This window comes from Monodelphis domestica, chromosome 7, assembly GCF_027887165.1.
Source record: "Monodelphis domestica isolate mMonDom1 chromosome 7, mMonDom1.pri, whole genome shotgun sequence".
Lineage (NCBI taxonomy): Eukaryota > Metazoa > Chordata > Mammalia > Didelphimorphia > Didelphidae > Monodelphis > Monodelphis domestica.
The window spans coordinates 27923475-27937081 of NC_077233.1; the positions used below are offsets into that span (position 1 = coordinate 27923475).

Genomic DNA, 13607 nt, shown 5'->3' on the forward strand with positions numbered 1-13607 from the left:
TACCTGTGACATTGATTGATTGATTAATTAATTAATTGATGGGACCAGCACCATTCTAGTCACTGAGGATACAAATACAAATACAAAGAATAAAACCTCCTTCAAAGGAGCTTGTGTTCTGCCAAAAGGATCTAAGAGTCTGGAGGGCAGGGATAGATTTGGCTGTCATCTCCATGAGCTCAGCACCCAGCAGTACTTTGAATAAAGAAAATGATTAAGAAATGGATTAGTGGATGAGATGAGTATCTTTCTTTCTGATTTCTTTTCCTTTCCTCTTCCCAGAAGCCTATGAATCACTGGGGTCCAGCACTTTTTAGAACAAATTTCTTCAACTTAGTTTAGTAAGTCAAACCAAAAATATACAAAGTACAATTAAAGGTGGTATAGACTTTGATGATAAAGGCATGGAGGCAAAGGGAAGCAGACTTGCAATTCTACCATATTTAGAACATTGGTTATTTTTCCTCTAAGTGAACAACCTAAACAATTTCAAGGAAAAAGAAATACTTTGTGTTTAAGTTTATGTCTCCATCTAGAATAGACATTACAATTTATAAACTTGCTCTGCAGATGGCTACTTGGGAGCCCTTTTCCTTCCCAAAGATAACCCCAACAAACTTTCTGATGAAATAAATGTAAGGTTAATAACTACACTTAGATGTATGGTCAAACCTGAAAAAGTTCGATGCCCCGTATTCCATGAAAAATTCAAGTTTGCCTACAGCATCTAATCCAAAGTGCTCTTCTTCTTGGCCAAGAAGAACTATGGTGGGTCCTTTCTCAGCCATTGACTATAAACATGGGAAAATTAAAAAGAAAATTATTACCATTAAGAGAAAAACACTGAGATGTTTCAGATGGCAAGACCAGAACTATTCTACCAGTAACATGATGTAAAATGATATTTATATGGGGCTTTCAGGTTTGGAAATCACTGTATAAAAATGATCTATTTGATCCTTACACAACAACCATGGTAGGTAATGGATGCTATTGTTACCCCTAATTTACTAACTTTCCAGAATGAACCAATTTTTTATTCATCTGTGGATATGATTGTAAATAGCAGATAAAGCTTGGTGACTTGGGAGCAGAGGGGGAACAGGAAAGAGAAGACTACTTAGGAAATAGAGAAGATCTCTCCCCAAAGTTCCCAAGCTATGAGGGGATGGTGAAGGGAAAGTAATATGAAATGATAAAAGCTTAATATTTATGGTCTTGGGTTAAAGATGTAAAGAGAAAAAGAAGATCATCTGGTCTGAAGGCTTCCTAGTACAAATCCTTGTTTATAGATGAGGAAACTGAGGCTTAAGGAGGAAAGGGCTCAGTTCATAAAGGGAAAAAAATTATATCAGAATTTGAACCCAGATCCTTTGGGGCTCCAGGATCCTCTATCCCACACTATTGATTCAAAGGGGGGGGGGGAACAGGCTTCATTGAAAAAGTATTTTCTCTCACAAGGAATGATCCCATGAGGTAGGCAGTGCAAGTAATAACCATATGTATAATAGATAAGGAAACTGAGATTCCAAGTTTTAACCACCAACAATTTTAGACTCTGAGCCTACAACCACTTAATTCCCAGAGCTCCTTCTTTTCTTTTTTAAACTCATTATCTTCTTTCTTAGTATCAATTCTAAGTCAAAAGAGTGGCAAAGTCTAGGCAATTAGGGTTAGAGTGCTACTGGGAAGAATCAGAGGTCAGTTTTGAACCCAAGACCTCCTGTCTCCAGCCCTGGCTCTCAATCCACCAAGCCACCCAGCTACCCCCCAGTGCTTTTTCCATTGCCCTCTCCTAAAGAGAAAAACACATTTGGACCCATTCTTCCCATTTTGCCTCCTGGGCACCAAAAGCAACAGGCTGGCACATTGATCCCTTCCTCCCCATCCTTCCCATCCTCCATCCACAGACACTTCTCCAGCCCAGCAGAATGCCAACAAGTATAATAGAGCTGGGGCCAGATAATATCTGGTAAGTGAGAGGATGAACAGAGGCCACAACCTTCCCGCCGGGTTGTATTTCATTGCAGTCATACCTTGAAAAGCAGAATCATTTACGGTAGTCTGTCCAATTCCACTCTGTTCCCACTTTCTTTCAGACAATCTCATAACGTCCATTTTTATAAATACTCTCGTCAATAGCTCCAGGAACTGGGAGCCTCTTGTTTCACTGCCTGCCATTCAGGGTCTTTGTTCACCTGGTAATCATCTGCTTTTCTCTACTGAGTTGTCTAGAGGGTGGCGGTGACAGATCTCTGCTAACAGGAAAGACTTCCCCACCGCTGTAGAGTGGAAGAAGCCTCCCTGGCCCACAGAGGCAGCCCACCCCATCTACGCTCTGAAGACAGATGGATTTTTCTAAGTTCTGATGCTTCTCTTTCTTTGCTCAAGACAAATTATTCCAAAAATCTCCCATTAGATGTCACCTGTTATAAGAGGAAATGGACCTCTCTTCTTTCTGGGACAGTGGAAAGGGTGCTAGATTTGGGGTCAAAGGATCTAGCCTAGACCAGGGAATGTATGTAGGGATTTACTCAGTAGTAAAATCATGGCTGAACAAGATGATCTCTGAGATCCCTAGCTTATAATCTATGATCCTTAATGGGGCAGGGAGTGGGGAATCACTGGTACCAGATGTCATATAACTGGACAGATGTAGTTGCTGTTCTACCTAGTTTGCTTCAACTACATTCTCCTCTCCACTGCTGCTCAAAGATTTCCTTTATTCCTACAAGCTATCAAATGTAGTTGTATTAATGTATCAAATCTGACTCCTCCTAACAAGAAGATAATAATAATAATAATAACTAACATTTATAGAGGATTTGATGGTTTGCAAAGCATCATACATATGCTGTCTCAATGAATTCTCATCAGAAACCTTTGAGGTTAAAAATATTATCTCCATCATAAAAGAGAGGAAACTGAGGCTGTGCTCATCTATGATTCTTTTGCCAGTGGTTTCCTCACAGTGATGGAGCAACAGATAACAATGAGCCCCATCATGCTAAGACATGTGATGCCACCCTCCTGGATCCCATTGATCACAACTTTGGATTGTCTTCCTCAATGTGGGAGCAGCCATACTGCAGGAGGGTTTGTAGGACCCTCAGCTGGCTGCCTCACTCTCATCTCAAATGCATTAGGCTCCCACACACAGTCTTCTTGCCTGATTCATATTTATTGTCTTTTAACTTAAAAGGCGCTTACATTCCACCTTGTATGTTTGTTTTTTATTGCATTTCTGTATCTGGATAAAAGCTGAAGTAAATGATGATTGAAATAGAAATGGAAATATTTTGTCTTTGAGGATTTTCACACCCTGGATTTATCCTCCTTGAAGAATTACATGCAATAATAGGTCACTAAAATTAAGAATTAATATAATTTGCCACCCACGCGTATAGCTATTTGGGAACACAGGATACTGGGGAGACCCACACACCAGTATTGTCAGAAGAAAAATAAATCCTGAAGAGATATCTGATAACATTCTTATTAAGTGATAAACCATCTCCCCACCACCACTGACTTCTTTCCCAAATGATACATGCTTTCGCTGTTATTGCATAATTTATTTTTTATAGAACAGAGAAAAATGGCAACAACAGGTTTTCTGTCCTTATAAACATATCCGAAGTGAAGGACTTTAAAAAAGATGCCAGCACAGCTCTGTGAAACCCTCACCAATTGAAGTGGTGCTGGTTTTTTTTTTTCTTTACCCTTTAAATCACTCTCAGGGAATGCCAAGTCTAATCAACTCTACTTCCAATGATGCCGCTCCCATTCACACTATTTTCTCCAATCATTTAGTCAACACTGTAAATCACAATATCATTGCTTCTCACCGGGATTATAGCCATAACTTCCTAAATGGTCTCTGCCTCCAGTATCTCCTTTCTCCAATTCATCCTCTAAGTCAAAGGTTCTTAGTTTGGGATCTCAGAACCCCAAAGAGATCCACAGATAAGATTTCAGAGGAAATGGGTAGGGGAAACCCACCTACATCTAACCCCCTAGCTGAAATTTTGCATTTCTTTTAATTATTTAAAGTTATTCTGAGAATATTATTATTCTGAGAAGCAGTCCACTGGCTTCATCAGATTCCTAATAGGTGCTATAACACACACAAACACACACACACACACATAAAACAACTCTTGTCCCTGTTCTAAGCAGTTACCCAGTAGATATTTCTAAATCACAGATATATCTTAGAATCCCACAAATTAGCATTATCTATGTCACACTGTATTTGCATTTATTTTGTCAAACATTTCCCAATTACATTTTAATGGCGGCAGAGGGGATCTCACTATGCAGCTTATATTTTTGCCCTGGATGACCTTAAATGTCATCGAGTATAAACTATTCATTTCATGACAGAGGAGAGTGTACCCTAGGCAGTTAAAGATCTTTTCTAAAAATGTACCAATGGAAAATAGTGGAGTCTAAGTTGGGTCCTTTTTCCGTTCCACCAAACTGCTCCTTTTTGTCCCCTATACTGAATATCATTCTCAAATAATTTGTTATATATCCTCTCCCTAGTCTCCCATGAAGCCAAAAAACGTGGAGGACAATTCCTCATTCACCAACTCTTTCTCAGTTCCCAACCTCTAAAAGTTAATTAATTTCAAAATAAATGAATTAATGAATTTTTTTAAAGTTAATTAATTTAATCTCTGAGCCACCACTCCCCCAACGCCACCTATATTAAGAGCATCTCTAGAGGTCTGGTTAGACCCAAGATGTCTGAGGCTACTCCACTTTCACCAAAACTCGCCCAGTCCCTTAATGCCAGGGCAGGATTGAACTGGTATAACCAAATGCAGTTATTTAAAGAAACTCCAGTTAGGATAATCCCAACCTATCAGTCATGGAAATAACTTTGCCTACATTATTTGAGAAAATTGTCATCTTTACCATTTTTCCCTCAAGACTTGCCAATTCAAGGAAGCTAAAACCCCAACCAGAGCATAGCTATTAACAGAGTCTAAGCAGTGCATTTCAGAGTCTAAATACCAAGTTAAAGCTAATTAATTCAGCATCTAATTTTACACATTCCATATTTGTGATTTAATTGCATGATTCTAACACTACATGAGCTGTTTTGAGAATACAATGATAGGTACACATTACGTGCAAGAAATGAGACCCACTACATTTCCCTTTTTAGGCTGGAAAAAGTGGGGATGTGATAGGAAACCAAACTGAAAGACTCCATCCATTCATCCATCCATCTATCTATCTACATGTATGTGTACACATATATACATATATTATACAAATACTCATATAAACATCCATCCATCCATCATGTTAAGTTGTTTCAGTAGTGTTTGACTCTCTGACTCTCCATAACTCCATTTGGGGTTTTCTTGGCAGAAATTCTACAGTAGTTTGCTATACCCTTCTCTGGTTATTTTTACAGGTAAAAAACCTGAGGCAAAGAAAGCTAATTGACTTGCCCAAGGTCACCCAGCTAGTAAGTATCTGAAGTCAGATTTGAACTCAGGAAGTCATCTTTCTGATTACAGGTGAGGAACTCTATCCACTGTGCCACCAAACTGTCCATGCACACACACACACACACACACACACAAAATTTTTTAAAAATTTTTATTTAATTAGTTAATTTAGAATATTTTTCTGTGGTTACAAGAACCATGTTCTTTTCCTCCCCTCTCGCCAACCCCCTCCCATAGCTGACACACAGTGCCACTGGGTTTTACATGTATCATTAATCAAGACCTATTTCCATATTATCAATATTTGCACTGGGATGATCACTTAGAGTCTACATCCCCAATCATATCCCCATCGACCCATGTGACCAAGCAGTTGTTTTTCCTCTGACACACACTATAGAATTGATCTTGTCCATTTGCAAAATATATGTATATGTGTGTGCATATGCATTGTATGTATATATATGCACACATTTGTAAATTCATATAGGTGAACACACATATGCATTCTGCACATGCATACATTTCAAATATTCAGCCACTCAAGACAAACAATTCTATTGGCATTTTTTCTCATCTTCAAAATGTTGTGCTCTCATAAGCAGAACTTCTAGTCATAGAAATTCCCTGGGCTGATGCAGATCTCTTCTGTACCTTGGGATTAAAGGTTCATAGATTTAGGCTAGAAGAGAGTTTAGAAGTCATCTAATCTGAACGCTTCATTTTACAGAGGTTGAGCAAGTTTAAATGCTTGCCCAAAGACTCAAAGGAAATAATAGAATGATGGAAATGTGAACCCACAGAATATGATTGCTTTTTCAACCACATCCCACTGATATTCTTGCCCGGGTCACTGAGAGAATAGTTGACTTGCCCACTGTCACACAGAATGTCAAGAGTTCTTTAACCTGGGTCTTTCTTTCTCCAAGGACATCCTTATGGCTGATATATCATATCAACTACCTTTTACCTTGATTTTAAGATCATAAAAGGAAAAAGCAAATTTAGAAGACCATCGTGACCACATCTTTGCCATTGGACAACATTGAGATCAAAATACTTAAAGATATGGCTGTCCAATATGGTCTCCCAGCAAAGAGCCACCATCTTTAAACATAATTAATTTAGAACTACATTAGCAGAAAGATCCTAAATGGTACATGACAGTATTCATGTCATAGGAAAAAGTCACCTGATCTTGCTTGCTTGCTTCAAGAGAGTATTTAAAATGAATTTCTTACATTTTCCATGCCCTGCTTATCTTTTTTTTTCCTTTTCCTGAATCTCCATTCCTATTCATTAACTCAAATGCTATGTTTCTCACACCTGGGTTATCTATCTCTTTACTCTAAGTACTCTCTGCCTGGTACTTGAAACTTTCCTCCTATATTTCCATGATTTTTTTTTTAACTTTTCTAGCTAGACAAGCTATTCCTTTTTTTGACAGTGTTCCTCCTCTATTCAGACCTCCTACCTAGGCAACCAGCTTCCTTGAACTGCACTCCAACTGACTCAAGCTCCTGTGTTCTGGTTGCTATGGCAGCTTCTGCTCAAATCACAGGGATGAGACCTCCATTCTCCATACTGGTTCTGCTCTCTTGGCTGGAAAACCAGTAAAACGGGCTAATGGGTTTTCCCTAGATTACAGGCCAACAATCCTCAAATGAGAACCTCTGATGAGCTCCCAGCACCCCAGTGGGAAGGATGCCAGTTGGGAATGAGAAACTTGGGAAAAGAAATTGAAGGAGACATCCTGAGGGGAAAAGATTCCAAAATGGCCCCAATGCCAGGGATGCAGAAAGGAAAGCTGTAAGAGATGGAGATGGCTCCCTATTGCCTCTCAGATCAGGTACAAAATCCTCATCCTTGAATTTAATAGCCTTCTCTGTATGACTCCCTCCTATCATTTTAGTCTTCCTTCATATTCGTTCCCATCACACATTCTCTTTTCCAGTCAACCTGGCTTTTTAGCCAATGTGCATCCACAATATTTGGTCCTGATATCCACACCTTTGCAGAAGGAGTCTCATATCTCCCATGCAGTGCTTTCCAGTTCTACTTTATACAATTCTGGCTTTTTCAAGACACATCAGGTGTCACATTATGGAAGGCCTATCTTGATACCCCTTCTCTAGTCATTAACATTCTATCCTTTTTGAAAGTATTATTTTTAATACATTTTGTAACTACTATCTGTTTATCCTGTGTCCCTGCAGTAATATCGAAGTTCTTTAAAGGCAGGATTTGTTTCTTTTTCTCTTGGTTGCCTGGCATATTGCTTTGTATTTCTTTTCAGTCAGAGCTAGGATTTCATTAGATTGGAGGACTGCCAGTGGGAAATCTTGACTATCTTTTATAACTAGCTTCTATGACTTACATGCATGTGTGAGAGGGAGAAAGAGAGGAAGAGAGAGGGAAAGAGGGAGGGGGGTGGAGAGGGAGAAAGAGAAAAAGAGAAAGGGGGAGAAGGAGAAAGAGAACAGAGAGAAAAAGAGAGGGAAGAGGGAAGGGGAGAAGAGAGAGAATGAGAGATCTACCTATCTATTCATCCATTTCTCTCTCAATCCATCTAGCAGCATTTCAATATAATTGTGTTCTTTTGTAATGCTATGTAAATCATGTATCATTATGAGGAATCCATAAGCTTTCATCATATTTCAAAAGGGGGCCATCAGGCACAGGCACAGGCACACACACACACACACACACACACACACACACACACACACACACACACGCATTAAGGTTGTTATCACAGTGTTAGAGCATTGCCACAGACACTGAGGTCAAAAGACTACTCCACAGTGTGACTATACTTGAACCCATTAAACCCTATGCCACCCTCTCTCTTTCTCACCTGAACATAGTAGATGATGAATAAATGTCTGTTGAATTGCTGATTAATACCTTGAAAGAAATTAAATAGCAAAATGCTCATTTCCATAATTTTCTAGGTGTATAAAGCAAAGGATTGTTATGTCAGAGGATATTTTCCTATTGGATTACTTGATATGGTATGTCTAAAGTATATGGAAGGGAGATCTTTTCTTTCTTTTTTTTTTTAGAGTTTAAAAATGAAAACTAGATTCATGGAACTGAGCTTGATGTATATTTTTCCTGGGATAGAGAGTGGAATTAGGACTTCCATCTGCTCATTAAACCAACCATAGCTGATGTTCACCAGGTCTAGAACATTGTCCTGAAGTTGGGGGAGATACACAGCCTATTTAAAACTGCCATTGGGCAAATAAGTGGTATAGAGGATGATGTGCTGGAGCTGGACTCATCTTCCTGAGTAAAAATCTGGCCTCAAGACAGTTAATAGCTATATGTCCCTGGGGAAGTCATTGAAACCTGTTTGCCTCAGTTTCCTCATCTGTGAAATGAGCTAGAGAAGGAAATGTCAAACCACTCTAGGATCTTTGCCAAGAAACTCTAAATGGGGTCATGAAGAGTCAGGCTGATGACTGACCAACATTCCTACCCCTAATGAGCTTATAATTTAGAAGTTGACTATGTTATAAACAAATCATTATGCCTTAATACAGCAATGGATCTGTGATCTGTCTGGTGCCAGCACTCCCTCTAGTGATTTAGATCACAAGCCCAATCCTCTCTCATCTCTTTTTTTCTCTTGTACCTGTCATCTGATACAATTTCAGGATAAGAGGGGCCACCAAAGTACTGTGGTCCTTCCTCAACTAGACAGATATCAATAAAATATGAATAAAAGATGTTCAAAATACAATTAAATAGAGAAGAAAATGGATGATTATTAAGAGAGCCAAGGATCAGACAAGATTTCATAGATAGAGATATTGAGTTCAAATTTTAAGGTTGAAAAGGGTATTATGAAGGATTTTGGACAGGGAAAGAAATAATTCTAGAAACAGAGTAAAATATGAGGAAAGGAGGAGTGTGAAGAGAAACCAGCAAAATATGCATATGAAGAAAAAGGAAATTATTGGCATCCCCTCAAAAAACTAAACAAGACTGACCAACAAATTATCAAAATTGACATTGTATACAACATTCTGTATCAGTTGCCCTACACACTTCTGCCAAGATAAGGAAGGTGTATTTCATCAGTGGTTCTTTTAAGTGAGTAAAATTGATCAAGCAATTCAATTTTGGTAGATTTGGTGCTTGTGCTCCAAAATATACTGAAACTCTGGGGAGGAAAAAAGATCCAGCAAAACAAAGAGTGACTAATTAAAATAAATATTGACATTCAGGGTAGTTTGGAAATAAGAGATTCCCTTCCCAGGGTAATCTTTAAGAAATACTTCACCAGTAGACCTTAGCAATTGCCCAATCACAACTGAAAACCATTTCTTTACTCCTCTGGAAGACATTACCATGACACTTCCATTTAACTTTAAGTTCATATAAGTCATCACAGAGCTGTCTTATCTTAAATAAAACACAGTCTAATGGATTACACAATGAATGAATTAATGACTAGAAACCTGATATTCACAATTAAAGATCTCAGTGAAAAACTATAGCAACTAAGCCTTTATTTCCTAACATTCTTTTTTGTTCTCTGCAAATAAACTGAAGCCAGCTCTCCTATATGTTTTATGTTTCTTTTGAATGAAGACTTTCTTTGCATTTACATTCTTTTTTTTCCAAGGTTAATTGCTGTCCTTTGTTTTTATACATGCCTTTCCCCAATAAAAGGTTCTTTTAAGTGAACAAAATTGCACTTGGGAGAGAGAAAACCTTAAGCAAAATAATCGACTATAGTGACCAAGTCTGATCAGACTGTAACATTCTTTATGAGAAGGAGGGCAGTGGGTTTCCTCATATGTGTTGTTGGAACCCTGATTGGTCAAACAATTCCTTTTTGATTCACTAAGGCCCCACTCCAAACAATCAGAAGATTTTTCAATTATTTAAGACCTTCTTTCATATGACAGTAGGTTTCAAGAACCTTTACATAACTTGAAAATCACATATAATGAACCCCATTATTTAATAAGTATTTCTTATATGAGCATACCAATTTTGCATATTTCAAAAAATAAATCAAGCAACAAACTTGTGTTTAATGCATCTTAAACAGAAGTGGGTCAGAGTGAAACAAAGAAGAGTACTGCTCTGATGGGGACACTACTTGTTATGAGTGAGAACTTTGGACAAAGACTTAAATGGGAGCAAATATTTTAATTTGGAGCAAAACAAATTTGGAGCAAACCAATGTAATGACTCACACTAATACTTCTCAGAGTGAGAATGAACATAATTTGACAAATTGCTGAAAGACTTTATTGCTCTTGGGAAAATGGATTTAGTATGTAATTAAAATTTTTTATTTTACATATTTTTCTGACTTTTTAATAATTGCTAGTCACCTATACTTGGATTCACATGTGTCAAGCTTCCATAAATGAAGTCCTGCTGTATTAGCATTTATTAAAAGGACCACTGGGAACACTTCAGAGATACAATCATCAATTAAGAAGAAGGGGTTGAAATGATGTACTAAGAAGAAGGATGAAATGGAACCTCCTATCATTGGCTTAGGGAGGGGCCAAGTGAAATAGTTGACTTGACTCAATAAGAAGAGATGTGAATTCATTTGAGTTTAGAGTGCACAACCTGTATCTTCACTTATATAAATTATATTTTCAAAATTTCCTCAGGAAAATTCTCTTTTATTTAACTAGAGGTACAAGAAGTCTGGGAGGAAAGGAGAGGAAAAGAGAGAAGGGCGAGAGGAAGAAAAAAAGAAGGGAGAAAGAGAAGAAAAAAGAAAAAAGAAGGAATATTAGATACATCATGATACAGTGGAAAGAACATGAGTTTTGGAGTGGGCAAAACAAGCCCCAATTCTTCAATTAACTAGATGTATGATGTTGGTAAAGTCATTTACTCTTTATTGGTTGATGTTTCCATATGGGGAAGACGAAATAGTTAAGAAACTAGATAATTGCTAAGATCCTTCACAGCTTTAAATGCTATGTTTGAGAAAGAAGTACTGAAATCTTTTATCCTCAACTCTTCTTTCTTCCTCAGCACCCATACCTATTTAGTTGTCAAATCTGGTCAATCAAACTTCCACAAAATTATTCCATCAGCCTCTTCTTTCCACTCACTAAGCCATCATTACATTTCAGATCTGCATCTTCTCTCACCTAGATTAAGACAGTAGCTTCATTACTATACTCTCAGGTCCCATTCTCTTTGTGTCGCCAATCTATTCTTCATATAGCTGCCAAAAATAATCTTAAAGCACAGGTGTGATCAGATCCTTCCTCCTTGCAGTTCCTTGCAATGAAACATTCCATCTCTTGACTCCCTTCATTTTCAGTAGCTATATCTCATGTCTGGAATTCTCCCTCTCCTCCTTTCTGCCTCCAACCTACTCTGTCTTCCATAAGGAATCAGCTAACATTTTACCTTCTGCAAGATGTCTTTCCTGACACCTCTTAATGATGGTGCCTAGCTTTTTTAGGTTTTTAAAGGGTTTTTACAGAGACTCAGGTTCTTTGATACAGAGATGAAAAGAGAGTTCATTCTAGGCATGGGGTTTCTAAAATGCTTGACTTGACTTGGCTTATAGACCTGTTGAGTATAGATGAGAAAGAAGAAGAGTTAAGACTTGTGTGCTATGAAGAAGGGCATAATGGAAACTCTTTTCACTGGCTTAGGTGGGCAAAGAGAAATAGCTTACTTGACACTAAAAGGATAGGTGTGAGTTCATTTGGAAGGAACACCAACTTGGTGCCAATGTGGGCTATCAAAATGGTACAATAACATTCATGCTACAAAGAATTGGCCCCATTTATACCCAAAGAGGCACTTTCTCGTCCATCAAGAACAACTAAACCTGGACACTATGCATGACATTTCCTATAAATGAAGAAATTGCTAGTCTTGGCAGGATTACCATGCAGTAACCCTAACATAGGCTGAGTACTGCTGAGAAACAGTAATTGAATTTATAGCAAAAGCCCCAGTGATCTGCAGAGTCCCAAGACGATGGCTACAGCAAAGGGAGCACAGTTCCATAATGAGGTCAGAGGAAAGTTCATTTGACCATTTTGATCTCTTCCCAAAGGCCCTGTGGAGGCTTGACCGAGATATTTTACAAATGGAACAGACTTTGCTCTTGTAGAGCAAGGGTACCAAATAGCTCTTGGGTTTTAGGGGCACCTTTGAGCCACCAGGTTAATCTTATGGCTCCTACTTACTGAAATTCAAACAGTTAGTAAACAAAGCCCAAATCCATTGGACAGAGCTCTTCTGCTGTACAACTCTACTCCTTCAGGACATAATATCTTGAATAATAACCATGAGATTCTCTATTACCATCTTAATGGAGTTGACATCTTATTTAGGAAATATTTATAAATGTATTTCAAAGAATGTTTTAATATTAAACTTAGTATTCTCAGGCTATACTCCATCTGCTAATAAATTAAGCTCTCCCACCACATATAATTTCAGCCTAATATTGTGGTTCTTTTGAGTATCAGCTCTTATCATTTAGAATTATATAATAAATCCTCCATGGTTGGAAAAATGTAAATAGCCAACAGCTATTACAGCAAAGAAAGTCATAAGCTACATTTACCTGGAGGTGTTTCTAAATAGGTTTTAATGAAGTTAATAATACATGTTCATTAAATAATAAGGCTAAAAACGTGTACCGATGTTCTACAGCTCCAATTCTTCACATAATCAACTTAACTGCTAGAGTCTCCAGAAAGACTGGAAAACTCCCAAGAATGTGTCCCTGAGTCACACATTCAAGCCATATCTATGTGGGCAGAATAGAAGTAGATACCACTGAGGAGTTTCTAAGTTGAGACAAACCAAAGGAATGTGTGCCTTCCTCAGGGAAAAAAAAAATCTTATATTTATGTTGTATTTATCTTGACTGTACTCATGCCTACTGGATGCAGGGCTGTCTGCTAAACTGATTCCACATCATATAATCACAAAACTGGAGAGATCACAATGGCCACCTAGTCAAAACCCAGATTGGAAATGTATCCTAGCAAGGCAGATAATGAAATTGTAAAGGTTGAGGAGAATGAGAACTAAACAAAGGACTCTGGGTAGGTAGAAGAAGAAGTCACACTCAAATCCTGAGTGGACAGTATCCGCAGAATAACAGTAATGGAAACC

At 38.0% G+C, this 13607-nt stretch overlaps 1 protein-coding gene and 1 long non-coding RNA gene across 32 annotated transcripts in view; one reads left to right on the forward strand and one right to left on the reverse strand.

The window, feature by feature from the left end:
* The window catches only part of MAGI1 (membrane associated guanylate kinase, WW and PDZ domain containing 1), a 757001-nt gene that overhangs the window by 370931 nt on the left and 372463 nt on the right, over positions 1 to 13607 (reverse strand). The window lies entirely within an intron of this gene.
* Positions 6981 to 13607, forward strand: part of LOC103101511 (uncharacterized) — a 44060-nt gene continuing 37433 nt past the window's right edge. The window contains exon 1 of the long non-coding RNA XR_008913363.1: positions 6981 to 7317. This is a non-coding gene — a long non-coding RNA (uncharacterized LOC103101511). The remainder of the gene's footprint in view (positions 7318 to 13607) is intronic.